Source organism: Sphaeramia orbicularis, chromosome 7 (genome assembly GCF_902148855.1).
Source record: "Sphaeramia orbicularis chromosome 7, fSphaOr1.1, whole genome shotgun sequence".
NCBI classification, from domain to species: Eukaryota; Metazoa; Chordata; class Actinopteri; order Kurtiformes; family Apogonidae; genus Sphaeramia; species Sphaeramia orbicularis.
In genome coordinates this window covers 19175089-19189159 of record NC_043963.1, presented here as the reverse complement: position 1 = coordinate 19189159, position 14071 = coordinate 19175089, and the positions used below count along the sequence as shown (strand labels likewise).

The 14071-nt window shown below is 36.4% G+C and overlaps 1 protein-coding gene and 1 long non-coding RNA gene across 2 annotated transcripts in view; both read left to right on the top strand.

Moving 5' to 3' along the window:
* The window catches only part of LOC115422565 (uncharacterized), a 98935-nt gene that overhangs the window by 72994 nt on the left and 11870 nt on the right, over nt 1-14071 (top strand). The gene's annotated exons all lie outside the window — the stretch shown is intronic.
* Nucleotides 4495-6426, top strand: LOC115422577 (uncharacterized). Its single transcript, XR_003935856.1, has 3 exons — nt 4495-4590; nt 4976-5017; nt 6392-6426. It is a non-coding gene; the product is annotated as an uncharacterized LOC115422577 (long non-coding RNA).

The following is a 14071-nucleotide window of genomic DNA, read 5'->3' as shown; positions in this document are numbered from 1 at the left end:
ATCTGCATTGAATGGTGAGGTATAAAGGATATATGCTGTTATAAATTAAATGTACAGTTCCAAAGTATGTGTCATGTAATCATGGTGTAGCTGTTCTGATGTTAATTTTATGGCTTTAAAATAAGATGCATAAAGTGGTAGAAGTACCCCTGCAGTCCTCTTTTTGGTTATGTTAGTTCTTCATTTATTTATTTATTTATACCTTATAAATATGACCACATCACACCTGTTCTATACTCCCTCCATTGGCTCTGGGTGCAGTTCAGGATTCAGTTCAAACTCCTGGGTTTTGTTTTCAGTTCCATTCATGGCCTTGTACCTGTGTATCTGTCAGACTGTCATTACACCAGCCCTGTGCTCTGTGGGGGAATATCAAAACGGGCTTGAACTTACTGAGTTTTTACTTTCACATCTAGTTTTCTTCTGTCTTATTTATGTTAGCTCATATGAAAAAAAAGAGACAATTGAAATCCCTTTAAAAGACCATTTTCTCTATGTTGTAGAACTTCAAAACCTAGATGTCATAACCTGTGGTTGATTTTATTGAGGAAGCAAAAGCAGAAAAATAGTCCTTATCAGTGGTCTAACTATTATTTCTGGTAAGTCTATATCAGCTGGTAACGTGAGCCAAGGTCAGGTTTTCTGACAGTGATAATAATAATAAATCATTCGCAAGTGTTTATGAAGTCTCTTCCATGTGTTGGCGTATGACTTTTATCATTTGTTATTATTGCTTTCAAGGAGCCCATGAATTGATGCACAAATATGTAAAGACAGCACATAATTCAAATTAGGTTTTGGTTTTTTTACTTTACTGTTGTGTTTGAAATTATTATATTTGCATAAAGACTACATGTGGAGTGTTGTTTATGTAACCCACATAAAACATGGTTCCTAATAATTTATCGCCTAATTCAATTATTTCCAACGCCACCGGAATGCACCACCATTTCCGAGTGCCTTTGAATGCATCTTGTGCTCATCCGTCTTGTGCCTGAGCTAGACAGGCTAAATAACAAGACTAAATAGACTAAATAACAAAACGAGCTATACAAAGTTGTAAAATGTACTTTTACCAATTTCTAATTTAAAGTTACTAACCTTTCAGAGACTTTATAGTGTTTTGCACGCTGTCAGACCGAGTGGAGTGTGTTTGTTTTTCTAAAAACTCCAGTGAGTGAAAATGATATTTTAAGCTAGTAGCATGCTAGCTTTCTGTCCGCGCACGTGCTGGCTAAAGCACATGTGTGCATTGTATGTTGAGTTGAGAAGTTCAAACCAGTTGGAGTGCTGAATAAAAGTATTAATATGTGTTAATTCATTATGTTATGGGAGTATTTTTACATTCAGTGTGCAAAAATATCAGAACACTTGCCAAATCTTTAGAAACTGGTGGTTTATTTGTTCCTAAACCCTGAATTTCACTTTTTTGCCATTGGAAAAGGTAAAGGCAAAGGTACTGAGAATATTTCACCTACAAATTCCAATTTTTTTTTTTTTTTTTTTTTTTTTTTTTTTTGTAACGTTTTACCCTATATTTTGTGTGGCCCCCTTGGCAACAATCAAAGGAAACTCTAGGGAAAGGGGGGATGGGGGCACACTAAATATTTGAGTAAAATGTTTAAAAAAAAAAAAAAAAAGGACTGGACTGATAAATATGTAGGTGAAATATTCTCAGTACTTTTGCCTTTACCTTTTACAATGGCAAAAAAAGTGAAATTCAGGCTCTGGAAAAAAAATAAACCAGTTTCTTCAGATTCAACAAGTGTTCTAATATTTTTGCACATCACTGTATGCTCTACAAAAATCTAAATGTCTATTGTACTGAAATGTGTTAGTTCATTATGTGTCATGGGAGTATGTTTACATATGCTCTATAAATATGCAAATGTGTATTTATATTTAATTGTGCTTTTGTTTTAAGTGTTTATGCACTTTGCAATTTTATTTATGGGTTAATTCATAACTAAACTCTGGTTAAAAATTATTTAAGTTAAACATTTAATAATTGATTCATAATTTGCCTTAAAATACCTAAAAAAAAAAAAAGGGGGGGGGGGGGGGGGGGATACATATTGCACTGATGTGTAGTGCTATAAGCTTTGCATTTTGAGTTGACAGGACCTAAAACCATGTTCAACAACAAGGTTAATAGATTTTGGATATTTGATGAGATCTCATGTTGCTCAGAAATTATTTTCGAACTATTTGTTCATTGTTCTTTACTGTATGTGCAAACTGGTTTTTTAGAGGTCCTGGATCTGATCTTGGAAAAGTGATGGCGAGCCAGACTCAGTGAGAACTTTGTGAAGATTCCAAAGCAGAGTGACCAGCTGCTTGGTCGTCTGGAAAAGAACTACAGACCTATCAGTCCACTCCAAGGAGCCAGATAAGACATTATTCTGCATGGATAACACTACAAAAGGATCATGTAAACCACACAGAACACACAAAGACAACTTTAAAAGAACTGAATACATTCTTATTTTTGGGCTTTATTTGTAGTTTTATTTTAAAGAGTTCTTTACATTTTGAATTTGTTCTGTTATTGTGCTTTCTGTACAATTGTAATAAATCTGCCTGGTGTTCAATTTTAAAGTTTCCGCATTATTAAATAACACTCGTCACGAACTTAGTCCTAAATATACCCTTGTTAATCTAAGCAAGTGTTACATTTATATTTCATTGTAGTGGTATGTTTAACCCATGAGGACCCAGTGTTACTTTTGTGGCAGTTCCCAAATGATTTTTCCTCTATATTTAACCTTCCTTACGTGCTTTATCACCATTTATTGTAATATTATCTTCTGTATTTTGTCTGTTTTTTTTTCAATGAAAATCAGGCATTTTCCTACATGTAATTTAGGCTGGCCAGCCATGCGTCTCTCACACTGAGAAATCTGTCTGGAATTGTTGGGCTTGAATCCAAATGTGAAGGCGGGACTATGAGGCGCCAAATAAACCAATCACAGATAAGATGGACGTGACACTTTTGTCAGAGAAATTAAGAACACAGGGTGTAATCTGTAATTCAATCCTTATTTTTGAATCAAACAATCAACAACATTTGTAAAGAGATTTGCGGACTTGGAAGTGACTTGGACTAACGACAAAAAGAAGTCTGTGTGTATGACATATTGCAAAACACCCGCCCCCAGACTTGTAATTGGTTGGTATAAAATAGATTGTGCATATTTCACAGCGACTGGCCCAATTCCAGACTTTTTCTCCTGTACTGAATACACTGAGAAAACCAGATGGCTGGCCAGGCCAACTGCAATTTACTGATCATGTAAATGTTCATAAAAGCTCAGAGTAAAGTAGAGGGTCATTATATCAACTGACAGAGAAAACTGAGGAGGAAGTGACTTGTTCAGCCAAATCTATCATGAATTGAACTAAACCCAGTGTGTCCATCCACTATCATTGATCCAACTCCATGGGTTTTACTGGTAAATCAGTGTTGTAGAAGATGATGGTTGAGCTGCACAATATATTGTTTGAGCATTGTCATGGTGATGTTCACGTACGCAATAGTCACATCACAGGTCTTTCAGTGTAGGAGGCAAATGAACTCAACGTGTTCTCATCTAATTACAAGGGTACCTGACAAACGCTGCACACAGCGATCCACCATTCACTATCGTTCTGAATCAGTTTGGAGGGAGTCGCTGGTAACAACATTGAAAAATGAGCAACCAACCAGAGAAAATCACCATAAACAAAGATGTGTGCCAAAAGAAAAGCAGTCAGTTATCTGGAATTATTTCAGCTACAAAAAGGATGATATTGAAACACGTGTTCTGTGTCGATAGTGCCTTGCACCTGCTGCCACAAGAGGAAACACAATTAATTTGTTTGACCATTTACGTCAGCACCACACAGCTATTATATACTCTTCAGTATTTTTTTTTATATCGCAATATACATCACAAGGTAAAAAAAAAAATTGCAATGTCAGTTTTTTCAAATGTCGTGCAGCCCTAGATGACTGTGTTTCTACGGTAACTACGGAACCTCTGAACGTCCAAAGGGGTCATATCTGATGACCATGAAAAGACGACAAACTGTATTTTACACCGATTATTTACATGTTTTGATAGGATTAGTGGATCAACAGGTATTAAACAGTTTAGATCAGTAGATGGTTTTGGTCAATGGTGGCTGTTTGGATCTTTATGGGTTAATCCACAAACTCTTATCTGTTATTGTTTTCTGCATTTCCTGTCTCGTGTGTTATCTATAGATGTGTAATAAAACGTGGGTAATGATCGGGTGGGACAGTGTACTATTTAAAAGCCCAAACACAGTGACACATAAGTGACAAAGTTGACAGTGCATATCATCTGAGGATGGAAAAGACCATGTTTGCTCTACTGTTGCTGCTGATCTGCTCTCTTTCCACGGCTCAGCTTCAAGGAGAGTCTGATGTTGAAATAATTCAACACAGAGAACCAGGCTGAATCTCAGAGGATTGAGCCTCGTCATCAACAGCCTGTGAACCCGACATCCACGCTGTGCTCAGAGAGATGAGCGCCTCACTGGCTGCACAGACAGTTGAGATACAACACTTACAGAGACAGAATGAAGGTATGTTCTAATGTCAAATAGGATGAGATGTGGGAAAAAAAATCTTGGTAGGAGGGGGGATTTTTTAGCAATTCAATCCAAGTTTATTACTTTCCCCAAACTAATAGATCTGATTATGTCATTATTTTTCAACACAAACAGAAAAGTTGAGAGAACTGGACCAGCTGAAGCAACAGCTACAAGGTATGCTGATGATTTATGTTGAAAATTACTGTTGAGATACAACACAGAGACAGAATGAAGGTATGTTCTCATGTCAGGCAGAATGAGGTGTGGAAAAAAATGGTTGGTAGGAGGGGGGATTTTTTAGCAGTTCAGTTCAAAGTTGATTGCTTTTCCCAAACTAATAGATCTGATTTATATCATTATTTTTCAGCACAAACAGAAAAGTTGAGAGAAATGGACCAGCTGAAGCAACAGCTACAAGGTATGCTGATGATTTATGTTGAAAATTACTATGAATTAATGTGAATTATAGATGGCACACGGCTGTATAAATATATAGGATGGAGTAAGGTTTCAAAATGTGCACATCTGTGTAATAATTAGGGATGGGAATCGAGAACTGATTCTTTTTGAGGAGCGGATCCCAGTAGCTCGATTCCTTGGAATTGTTTGCCTTCCTGCTTAACAATTCTGCTTATCGATTCTGCCTTCATTGCGCATGCGCGATGATGTCACGCGTACGCAGCACTGTTTTGGTCAGAACGTAGTCACATGGCATTGAGGTCGAAATGCTCCAAAAAGATGACACCAGATCCACTGGAAAACTCTCAACGCTTCCATTTTCTTCAAAAGGGTGGAATTCCTCCAATATGCTCAAACATTTGTCCACAGCATTGATTCATTTACAGTCATTTAATGTCACGTATTTGATATGCTATGTAGCGGCGCTTGTGAATCTAGGCCGTCATCCAGGCCCAGTTCCAGTTCCAGTGTGGGCAACAAACGTTGTACCCACTCAAATACAAGTTTCTGAAGGTAGGGGAAAGGAAAAGAGGTGTACAACAACGGGAGCCGAGCCACGTTGAACCAGTTCCACGTAGCAGAAATGCAGCAATAGAGGAATTAGTTAAAGCGTCTTAAGTTTCACTTTTACTGTACGCCCCCTCCCCCTGAACTGGACCAGCATCATCTGTTATTATGTATTGTACATACTGTATATGTTATATTTTCTCTGCAGATGGAATATAAAAGACAGTTACTGCAAACACAACCCATTTGTACTCTTTTATTCCCTCACCCAATGAGTATCGATAAGAAAATCGATAAGGAATTGGATCAATAAGCAAAATCGTTAATGAAATCGGAATTGTTAAATTGCCTATGGATTCCCATTCCTTAGTAATAATATAACAGAAGACAAGAAAAAAATCTGCACACCAGTGGGCACAAGGTTTGTCTTCTGCACACTTCCTAACCCGTTCATGCTCTATATTATGGCAGTGTTTCTGCTGTGCCACGGCACAATCCTTTCTTCCACACCATACATTTCATACCAAAAAAAAAAAAAAAAATCATCACTGTTGTATTAGCCTTATTATACATGTTTATGATATATAATAGTCTAGTATTCACGGTCCTGCCCCCTCAAGTGAAAGTTTGCAAAGCTTCAGGAGGTAGAGAAAAGACAAATGAACGTAAAGTTTCACTTTCACTTCTGTGGGGGGCACGGACCCCCCCATTACACACCACCACACAAACAGTTCAGTTCCACAGGAAATCAACATGGCAACAGTCATATGGCTTTAAAAATCTATAGCCAAAAAAAAGTAGAAAATTAAGTTCTTATTATTTTTAGTGCAGGCAGACAAGCTGAGGGAGATGGAAATGCAGTGAAAAAAATGTGTGTTTGCTTTTTTCATCTTCAGCACATGCAGAAGAACTAATCACCATTAAAAAGAGATCAAATGTCACTGAAAACCAGGTGGAGGCTCTAAGGAGAGATGGACAAGGTAAGACTTGTATATAAGAAAAAAAAGTTTGGGAATGACACAAGTGGATTCTTTACTCAAGTGGGATTTATTTGCCAACAAAAGTCTTTCAAAGCTATATAATACTTGTAACTGTTCTGGAACTTAGGCAGGAAGTTTGCAAAAACAGAACTTGTGTCATTTCTGAAAACTTTGGACCACAATGCAAAAAATACTAAATTTAGAAAAAGTACAAAATGAATTTATTCTAAGTAAAAGACATTCTGTTCTTAGTCAAACAGGTGGCTTTCTCAGCCTCTCTGTTGGCTTCAGGGTCAGGAAATGTAGGACCCTATAGTACACTTGTACCTCTGGTCTTCAGATATGTGGTCACAAACACTGGAAATGCCTACAACCCAAACACAGGTACCTGGACTCACACACTCAATAAGACTTTTGTTCATGTTGATGCTGAAACAGCCTCTGTTCACTTTACTGATAAAAATATCCTGCAGGTGTTTTCACTGCACCGGTGAAAGGAGCCTACCACTTTGAGTTCCACATCTACGGACATGGACACGCTTCACATCCATCTAGTGCTATTTTGGTGAAGAACGGACAACATATTTTTATTGCATATGAACATCAGCCATCACACTATGGAAGCTCTTCCAATGGAGTCACACTGATACTAGAGGTTGGAGATGTTGTGTTTTTGCGTCTGTGGCCTAACTCAAGAATCTGGGACAATGCAAATCACCACAGCACCTTCAGCGGTCATCTACTGTTCACCATGTGAGAGGAAAACATGTTCCTTTAAGTTTTGTCACATTTTCAACATGTTTTCCTCAGTAGGTATTTGACTGTAAGAACACAGACAGGCCTATAATAATAGAAATAGTAATGTGGTGATGTATGTGGCATTAGTTGTATAAATTTAGATTCTACAGGTAACCTAACTGTTTTTTGTGAGAAATATTCAACATTCCCTCACTGGCCATGAGAGAAATACTGTAAAATATTCTGGGTTTGTGATACAATATTATGCGTTCTTTGGCATTTTCTCCAAATGTTTCATTACCACCACAATCATTTGGAAAAAAAAAAAAAAGAGAGGAAAGTTCTGTTGGTCTTAATCAACTAATGTAATTTGTGATAAAAAAAAAAACACGGTGCACCACCACAGCAATAATATATATTTGTTTGTGCGTGTGCATGCCTGCGTGTGTGTCTTATTGTAGGTTTTCTACTTTGTGAATAAAGACATGAATTAAATCTGTCTTGTTTTATGTATGACATTATAACTCTGTTTCCTTCAGTTTTCAGAGTCAGTGATTTTAGTTCATTTTATTTAGGCCTATTGTTTTAACCATAGTTTAAACTCAATTTCCAAAGGGTTATAAAGGCAATATTCTCCAAACCACATGGGGGTAGTCTCTATAGATCTGAAGCAATACAGTGAAAAAAGTATCATCTTAGTTTTAGAATTCTGACTGCTCTGTGATCTCATAGTTAACCTCCTAAGACCCAGATCTGGGTTTTCTGTCCATGTTTGTGGACAAGAGTTTCACAGCTTTATACTGGAAAAAAAAAACCTCCACCACAAAGAACATTCAATAAAAATAAAATATATAATAAATATCTGAAAAAACTGTTGAATAATGATGTGTGTAATATAGGCAATTATTGATTTAAAAAAGCCAAAACTTGTACTTTCCTGGGTCTCAGGAGGTTAAATATCTTGTAAATAAAACTGTATTAAAAAAAAAAAAATCAAAATGCATTTCAACCTTAGCCTAATTTGGAGTAATAAAATAAAAAAAAATATATAAAATGTCAATACTTTTTTTCATAATTTATGCGGGAAAGGGTTAACACAGTAATTGACTTTTTACAGAAACCAAGAAAGAAACTAGCCTTTATTGTTCATTTTTCAGTGGTGCTCGAGGACATCTGAAGCAGTGATTTTCTAAAATAAAGCTATTTTTCCAAACTTTTGTGTTCAGCCACAGATTTTCAACAACTTGAAAAGTCCAGAGACGGGGTGGAATTCCTGTTTTCTCTCAGACTGCATGAATTACAATATCATGAAAGGTATTTATGTGTTTTATTGAAAATGTATCATGAAAAACAGCAGCAGGTTTGGGACGAGTAGAACAGGAAATAGTCTGGACATTTTCAGGGTTTTAAGTCAACTATCGCCTCCAGAATATTAGAGACGAATCATTATTTAGGATGTTAAAATCATTTCCATCTTTAAAACTCAAACATTTTTTTTATTTGTGAGCTAAACCTCTCTAAAATACCTTTGTCGCATCTAATGTTAAATGAGATCCTTCAGTCCATGTTTGAAAATCACTGTAAAAATCTTTGTCCATTTCCACATGTTTATATACAGACTCATACATCTTATCTATCATACATCACTGTTACAAACAGGAAACTGAGAAATCAAATCTGCATTGAATGGTGAGGTATAAAGGATATATGCTGTTATAAATTAAATGTACAGTTCCAAAGTATGTGTCATGTAACCATGGTGTAGCTGTTCTGATGTTAATTTTATGGCTTTAAAATAAGATGCATAAAGTTGTAGAAATACCCCTGCAGTCCTCTTTTTGGTTATGTTAGTTCTTCATTTATTTATTTATTTTATACCTTATAAATATGACCACATCACACCTGTTCTATACTCCTTCCATTGGCTCTGGGTGCAGTTCAGGATTCAGTTCAAACTCCTGGGTTTTGTTTTCAGTTCCATTCATGGCCTTGTACCTGTGTATCTGTCAGACTGTCATTACACCAGCCCTGTGCTCTGTGGGGGAATATCAGAACGGGCTTGAACTTACTGAGTTTTTACTTTCACATCTAGTTTTCTTCTGTCTTATTTATGTTAGCTCATATGAAAAAAAAATAGACAATTGAAATCCCTTTAAAAGACCATTTTCTCTATGTTGTAGAACTTCAAAACCTAGATGCCATAACCTTGGTTGATTTTATTGAGGAAGCAAAAACAGAAAAATAGTCCTTATCAGTGGTCTAACTATTATTTCTGGTAAGTCTATATCAGCTGGTAACGTGAGCCAAGGTCAGGTTTTCTGACAGTGATAATAATAATAAATCATTCGCAAGTGTTTATGAAGTCTCTTCCATGTGTTGGCGTATGACTTTTATCATTTGTTATTATTGCTTTCAAGGAGCCCATGAATTGATGCACAAATATGTAAAGACAGCACATAATTCAAATTAGGTTTTGGTTTTTTTACTTTACTGTTGTGTTTGAAATTATTATATTTGCATAAAGACTACATGTGGAGTGTTGTTTATGTAACCCACATAAAACATGGTTCCTAATAATTTATCGCCTAATTCAATTATTTCCAACGCCCCCGGAATGCACCACCATTTTCCGAGTGCCTTTGAATGCATCTTGTGCTCATCCGTCTTGTGCCTGAGCTAGACAGGCTAAATAACAAGACTAAATAGACTAAATAACAAAACGAGCTATACAAAGTTGTAAAATGTACTTTTACCAATTTCTAATTTAAAGTTACTAACCTTTCAGAGACTTTATAGTGTTTTGCACGCTGTCAGACCGAGTGGAGTGTGTTTGTTTTTCTAAAAACTCCAGTGAGTGAAAATGATATTTTAAGCTAGTAGCATGCTAGCTTCTGTCCGCGCACGTGCTGGCTAAAGCACATGTGTGCATTGTATGTTGAGTTGAGAAGTTCAAACCAGTTGGAGTGCTGAATAAAAGTATTAATATGTGTTAATTCATTATGTTATGGGAGTATTTTTACATTCAGTGTGCAAAAATATCAGAACACTTGCCAAATCTTTAGAAACTGGTGGTTTATTTGTTCCTAAACCCTGAATTTCACTTTTTTGCCATTGGAAAAGGTAAAGGCAAAGGTACTGAGAATATTTCACCTACAAATTCCAATTTTTTTTTTTTTTTTTTTTTTTTGTTTTTGTAACGTTTTACCCTATTATTTTGTGTGGCCCCCTTGGCAACAATCAAAGGAAACTCTAGGGAAAGGGGGGATGGGGGCACACTAAATATTTGAGTAAAATGTTTAAAAAAAAAAAAAAAAGGACTGGACTGATAAATATGTAGGTGAAATATTCTCAGTACTTTTGCCTTTACCTTTTACAATGGCAAAAAAAGTGAAATTCAGGCTCTGGGAAAAAAAATAAACCAGTTTCTTCAGATTCAACAAGTGTTCTAATATTTTTGCACATCACTGTATGCTCTACAAAAATCTAAATGTCTATTGTACTGAAATGTGTTAGTTCATTATGTGTCATGGGAGTATGTTTACATATGCTCTATAAATATGCAAATGTGTATTTATATTTAATTGTGCTTTTGTTTTAAGTGTTTATGCACTTTGCAATTTTATTTATGGGTTAATTCATAACTAAACTCTGGTTAAAAATTATTTAAGTTAAACATTTAATAATTTGATTCATAATTTGCCTTAAAATACCTAAAAAAAAAAAAAAAGGGGGGGGGGGGGGGAGGATACATATTGCACTGATGTGTAGTGCTATAAGCTTTGCATTTTGAGTTGACAGGACCTAAAACCATGTTCAACAACAAGGTTTAATAGATTTTGGATATTTGATGAGATCTCATGTTGCTCAGAAATTATTTTCGAACTATTTTGTTCATTGTTCTTTACTGTATGTGCAAACTGGTTTTTTAGAGGTCCTGGATCTGATCTTGGAAAAGTGATGGCGAGCCAGACTCAGTGAGAACTTTGTGAAGATTCCAAAGCAGAGTGACCTGCTGCTTGGTCGTCTGGAAAAGATCTACAGACCTATCAGTCCACTCCAAGGAGCCAGATAAGACATTATTCTGCATGGATAACACTACAAAAGGATCATGTAAACCACACAGAACACACAAAGACAACTTTAAAAGAACTGAATACATTCTTATTTTTGGGCTTTATTTGTAGTTTTATTTTAAAGAGTTCTTTACATTTTGAATTTGTTCTGTTATTGTGCTTTCTGTACAATTGTAATAAATCTGCCTGGTGTTCAATTTTAAATTTCCGCATTATTAAATAACACTCGTCACGAACTTAGTCCTAAATATACCCTTGTTAATCTAAGCAAGTGTTACATTTATATTTCATTGTAGTGGTATGTTTAACCCATGAGGACCCAGTGTTACTTTTGTGGCAGTTCCCAAATGATTTTTCCTCTATATTTAACCTTCCTTACGTGCTTTATCACCATTTATTGTAATATTATCTTCTGTATTTTGTCTGTTTTTTTTTCAATGAAAATCAGGCATTTTCCTACATGTAATTTAGGCTGGCCAGCCATGCGTCTCTCACACTGAGAAATCTGTCTGGAATTGTTGGGCTTGAATCCAAATGTGAAGGCGGGACTATGAGGCGCCAAATAAACCAGTCACAGATAAGATGGACGTGACACTTTTGTCAGAGAAATTTAAGAACACAGGGTGTAATCTGTAATTCAATCCTTATTTTTGAATCAAACAATCAACAACATTTGTAAAGAGATTTGCGGACTTGGAAGTGACTTGGACTAACGACAAAAAGAAGTCTGTGTGTATGACATATTGCAAAACACCCGCCCCCAGACTTGTAATTGGTTGGTATAAAATAGATTGTGCATATTTCACAGCGACTGGCCCAATTCCAGACTTTTTTTCTCTGTACTGAATACACTGAGAAAACCAGATGGCTGGCCAGGCCAACTGCAATTTACTGATCATGTAAATGTTCATAAAAGCTCAGAGTAAAGTAGAGGGTCATTATATCAACGACGGAGAAAACTGAGGAAGAAGTGACTTGTTCAGCCAAATCTATCATGAATTGAACTAAACCCAGTGTGTCCATCCACTATCATTGATCCAACTCCATGGGTTTTACTGGTAAATCAGTGTTGTAGAAGATGATGGTTGAGCTGCACAATATATTGTTTGAGCATCGTCATGGTGATGTTCACGTACGCAATAGTCACATCACAGGTCTTTCAGTGTAGGAGGCAAATGAACTCAACGTGTTCTCATCTAATTCAAGGGTACCTGACAAACGCTGCACACAGCGATCCACCATTCACTATCGTTCTGAATCAGTTTGGAGGGAGTCGCTGGTAACAACATTGAAAAATGAGCAACCAACCAGAGAAAATCACCATAAACAAAGATGTGTGCCAAAAGAAAAGCAGTCAGTTATCTGGAATTATTTCAGCTACAAAAAGGATGATATTGAAACACGTGTTCTGTGTCGATAGTGCCTTGCACCTGCTGCCACAAGAGGAAACACAATTAATTTGTTTGACCATTTACATCAGCACCACACAGCTATTATATACTCTTCAGTATTTTTTTTATATCGCAATATACATCACAAGGTAAAAAAAAAATTGCAATGTCAGTTTTTTCAAATGTCGTGCAGCCCTAGATGACTGTGTTTCCACGGTAACTACGGAACCTCTGAACGTCCAAATGGGTCATATCTGATGACCATGAAAAGACGACAAACTGTATTTTACACCAATTATTTACATGTTTTGATAGGATTAGTGGATCAACAGGTATTAAACAGTTTAGATCAGTAGATGGTTTTGGTCAATGGTGGCTGTTTGGATCTTTATGGGTTAATCCACAAACTCTTATCTGTTATTGTTTTCTGCATTTCCTGTCTCGTGTGTTATCTATAGATGTGTAATAAAACGTGGGTAATGATCGGGTGGGACAGTGTACTATTTAAAAGCCCAAACACAGTGACACATAAGTGACAAAGTTGACATGCATATCATCTGAGGATGGAAAAGACCATGTTTGCTCTACTGTTGCTGCTGATCTGCTCTCTTTCCACGGCTCAGCTTCAAGGAGAGTCTGATGTTGAAATAATTCTACATGAAGACCAGGCTGAATCTCAGAGGATTGAGCCTCGTCATCAACAGGCCTGTGAACCCGACATCCACGCTGTGCTCAGAGAGATGAGCGCCTCACTGGCTGCACAGACAGTTGAGATACAACACTTACAGAGACAGAATGAAGGTATGTTCTAATGTCAAATAGGATGAGATGTGGGAAAAAAAATCTTGGTAGGAGGGGGGATTTTTTAGCAATTCAATCCAAGTTTATTACTTTCCCCAAACTAATAGATCTGATTATGTCATTATTTTTCAACACAAACAGAAAAGTTGAGAGAACTGGACCAGCTGAAGCAACAGCTACAAGGTATGCTGATGATTTATGTTGAAAATTACTGTTGAGATACAACACAGAGACAGAATGAAGGTATGTTCTCATGTCAGGCAGAATGAGGTGTGGAAAAAAATGGTTGGTAGGAGGGGGGATTTTTTAGCAGTTCAGTTCAAAGTTGATTGCTTTTCCCAAACTAATAGATCTGATTATATCATTATTTTTTCAGCACAAACAGGAAAGTTGAGAGAAATGGACCAGCTGAAGCAACAGCTACAAGGTATGCTGATGATTTATGTTGAAAATTACTATGAATTAATGTGAATTATAGATGGCACACGGCTGTATAAATATATAGGATGGAGTAAGGTTTCAA